Below are 4,464 nucleotides of genomic sequence, written 5' to 3'. Positions count from 1 at the left end.
ACTTGTTTTCCTGTTAACAAAAGGGGGATTAAAAAAAAAAAAAAAAAAAAAGAAAAAAAAAAAGAAGAAGACAAAAATAACAGATTAATTCATGTCCTCTGCAGAGCCATGGTCAGGGCATCAGCAAAAGTGACTGCCCACTGGGTAAACAAAACAGATTATACTGTAAAAATCACACACAAAGGCACAGATAAGAAGGCATCATCACTGTAAGGCTAGAAGTAAACTTTGTTAATTAATTGCAGAAGCTCACATTCCAGATTTTTGGAAAAAAGCAGACAAAGACAGGTGTAGTTGGGTCTACACTCTAACCACATTTCTGGGCCTTGGATTTCTATCAGTTTATCTGGCTTTAAAAAGCCTAGAGCCAGCCAATAGTAAACAGCACATGGATTAAAGGTGTGTTTTAGGTTGTTTGGATGTGGACCCATACCAGGAAAGATCAGATTTTTACTCTAATGACCCTTTATACCAAGTTGATAATGCAAAGAGTCTTTATGAAAATGTGATTTCTATCTAGGTTAGTATTTTAAAGAACTTGGATCCTGTGTTTTATAGAAGTTCCTTCTATCACAAAAAACCTGGCAGTCTCTTTATAAAACCCAAATCTGGTTCAAAATTTAAGCTGTAAGCATTCCTGAAATTCCACGCAGTTTTGTTTGAGGTTGTGGTTTAGAACATTTGCTACCCAATAGTGACAAATAGTCCTATGTAAGAACCCAAAGCAAAAAGTTACCATGAGCTGTTCCCTTCATTTTTAGCATATCCCAAGTTCTGACTAGCACCAGAATACCATCATATAAAAACAAATGTTCTCTTGCTGTTATTTACTTGACAGAAACTGGAAAATTACAGACATTTACTCTAAGGAAGACTTTGTCTTACTTTGCCTGAATTATCCAAGCAGAGATCAGTTTAGAAAAGCACCAGACCATTTAAAGTACAGTGCCAACATATCCTTCCAAATTAACTTTTACAAGTGATTAAAAAGTAACTTCTTAATTTTTCGATCCACTTTTCCCTATCTTCATCTTCATTGCTTGGGTTTTAACATTTTTTGTTTCCTTTCCTGTTCCTTACTAAGTTTTCATCTATTTATATTTTAATGGGCAGTGTGAGGGACCAGCCCTCCGGACCTACTTTGGGAAATGGTATCGAAACCCCCTTGTAGCCCCTGCTCATGTACATCTGCAGTAATGGTCTGCATAGATGAGCTAATGACAACGATTGAGATAATGATCGAGGGGTGGAGGGGGCTGAGGTCCACTCCAGCTGCTCACACATGTATGGCTCAATCACACGTACTCGTTGTGAAATCAAGATTCTAGGCCTATAAAATAGGGGGGCTGCAATGTTGGGCTTTGGGAGTTCCATCAACACTGACCATCGACATCGACCCTCCCCTGTTGGCTGGACCAACAACGCTGGATCCAGGACTGGTGATTTTCCTGTCCTCGTCATCTCTCTCTTTATATCTCTCTCTCTCCCCCCCCTCACCTTTTTCTTCTCATCCCCTTTTCTTTACTTAATATCTATATGCATGTGGTTTTGTTTAGGTTGCTCAGTATTAACTCCTACTAGTGTAAATAAATGTGTTATTTGTTATAAGCAGGCCTTGTGCGTTGCTGCACCTGAACCTGATCAAGAGGTATTGGACTGTCGAGCTGTTAATCAGACCGTCATACATTAACTCTCTCTGGGAAAAGACCAGGTCTGAGAGAAGGATTTTGAGCCCAGCCGCACCTGGCTGCTCTCTGAAGGAAGCTTAGAAAGCAAGGGGGTTCAGTCCTAATGTCCCTGGACTTCCCAGTCTGAGTTCTGACACGTACAGGACTGGATCCAGCCGCACCTAGGCTCCTCTATTGCAGCAGGAGCTTAGAAAGCAAGGGGGTCCAGTTCTAACCTTCCTGGGTTATTAAATCCGGGCTGTGTCAGGCAGAAACTATGGTTTCACCTTTTAACTATGAAGAACCAATTGTCCTTTGAGTGGTAAACAAATACAATATTATAAATAATTTCTTTCTCTTTGCATTTGTTATACACACAGCACCTTGGTTCCCAGAAAAGTATGCAAAGTAATGCAAAATCCACTAGTATTACAGGCATTTTGTCTTGAATATTCCTACCACAACTACTTGCTAATGTGAGAATCTGAGTCAAATTTAGTAGAGAAGCATAAGTGACTAAGCTATCTTATTGTCACTGCCTGTTTTAATAAAAACATAGAGAGCAAATAAATGACATTGAAAGTGGTTTTATGTACATGCATTCTAGCCCAAAAAACATCCCTCTGTTCCAATCTAAAGGGTTCTCTGCACTTCATACACAGGCAGTAGAATAATATTCCACCTTGGACACAGGTGGTAACTTTAACTCTCTGAAGCAGCTGAATGATAAAAGGGAAGCATAAAGGTCAGAGAGTGGAAATTCTGATGGGGCCAAGCTGTCAGAAGAAGTCTGATACAGATGTAAACCAGCCAGGGTTTACATCAGATGGGTACTCATTTACATGTGAGATTAGCGCACTGGGGTGATGCTCACATAGCAGAAAGTAGGAAGAAACCATTAACAGTATCACAGACTGTGAATTACATCTACCTTGTTCATAAGCTTGGCTAGGAAACCTAAGTTTCCTCCTCTGACAAGATCTATCATAGGACTGGAGAAATATCTTAGAAACTGGGAGACTTTTCTTCAAGGGCACTGCAACTATTATTGCACAAATAATGTACAGAAGAGATGTATCCCCTCTCCCTTCCAGGTAGAGTCATTCTCCAGAGGCCTCCCGTTCCAGATGTTTCCCTTTCCAACATGTCAGATCACACAAAGATTCAAAACATATTTACATAAAAAGTCAGAATTCTTGATATGAAAGGAAGACAACTTTGTAAAAGCTTTGTATTGGTGGGGAAAAAGAAGGGTAAAATGAGAAATAGATGACATCTCTTTCCAAGACCTACTGTAGGCCACGGCAAGTGATTGCATAGCTACCCATCTTCCTTTGAGTGGTTGCCTATCAGTATACTACAAACCTTTCCATCAATAAGCATCAATCACTACTTGGTTTGATCCTAGGGCTCTCTTTTCACACAAACATGTCTTTAAGATGTGCTTCTGGAAAAGTAAATGACCTCTAGTTTAAGTTCTGCTTTGTCAATTAGGTATTTGATAATAAAAAGATATATGCAGCAATCTAACTTAATAAAGTAAAAATCCTGCCTTGCACAGCCACAAGGTGGAATATTCCACACATACCAGAGATGCTATGACTCTTGACTTGAGCAGGTGCAAAAAAAATCTTTGTTCCTATGCACCTTGACAGACAAAATGGATTTTGTGAGTGGAACTCTGAAAATTGCCTCCTCAGAACAACTCCTTTCCAGAAAGGTATGGTATGCATCATGAGACTGGATGACTTCTTGAGAAAGTGAATTGTGCCACTTATCCACAAACCATGTACAGAAAGAAGGAAGTTTCAGCAGCTTTTCTCAGGTCCTGGCTGTGGGAAGCAAGAGTTGTGTAGCCATAATGTATTTGGTCATTAGCTAACTTGATGACAACAGTCAGTTTGGATTCATCAGGACTAAAGAAAAGAGGTTCATATGCTTTATTAACAGTGATGTGAATAGCTCTCTTTTAGGAACTGATCCAGGACACACCTTGAGCTCGAGGAACTATTCTGAAAGTCAGTGTAGTCACTTAATAAAAGGCATGGAGTATGTTCTGGTTGGTATTGGTATAGCAGTTTTCCCTTTAAAAATACTCTCCTCATTTCTTTACTTCTTCAAATGGAATTGGAACACCTACCAATTCCTTGACTGAGAAAAAACTGAAATTCAGTCCTTTAGGATAAAACAAGAAGGGTGGGTGGAAGACACGTATAATAAATGCTAATAAAAGAGGATGCTTCTTCCAGGTCACCTTCCTTGACATTCAACAGTGAAAACCACATCTATCCAATGTACAGGCAATCATATAATTTGTAATAGTGTCAGAGATGCTACTACACAAAGCATAGCGGTATAAAAAGAGCAGCTTTAATAAATTCCAGAGAATGGTCCATGGAAAACCCACCATCCCATGCAGCTCCTCTCCCTCTCTGCAGGAAACTGTCTGGATCCAAGTTTTGTAGTTGTCTTTTACCACATGGTGTTCTAAGCTGACAGTCCAAAGGTAATGCTCCCCATAAAAGGTGGACTTATCAATGTAGACTTGATTCTAAAGTAAACGCCACATTCTGACAAAGACTACTAGAGCCAGAAAGCGTGTCAGCCCTTCACAAGACCCAGCTACACACGCGCACACTCACCTACTCGTCACTGCACAGAATGCCCAGCTCAGGAAAATGATTGCTGTCTCAGGCTCTTCTCAGGCCTGCCAATCTTTTAAACTCAAGACAGTGGGAACCTTTCTGTGAAATTCAAGTGGTCTTTGTTAAGTGCCCCTTCTGCCCACCCCCCCCCC

General features: G+C 40.2%; 1 protein-coding gene across 1 annotated transcript in view; it reads right to left on the bottom strand.

Moving 5' to 3' along the window:
- The window catches only part of ZBTB20 (zinc finger and BTB domain containing 20), a 27,301-nt gene that overhangs the window by 7,384 nt on the left and 15,453 nt on the right, over window positions 1–4,464 (bottom strand). The window lies entirely within an intron of this gene.

The sequence above is a fragment of the Chaetura pelagica genome, unplaced genomic scaffold (genome assembly GCF_000747805.2).
Source record: "Chaetura pelagica isolate M959 unplaced genomic scaffold, ChaPel_1.0 scaffold65, whole genome shotgun sequence".
NCBI classification, from domain to species: Eukaryota; Metazoa; Chordata; class Aves; order Apodiformes; family Apodidae; genus Chaetura; species Chaetura pelagica.
This window is presented reverse-complemented; position numbering and strand designations above follow the sequence as displayed.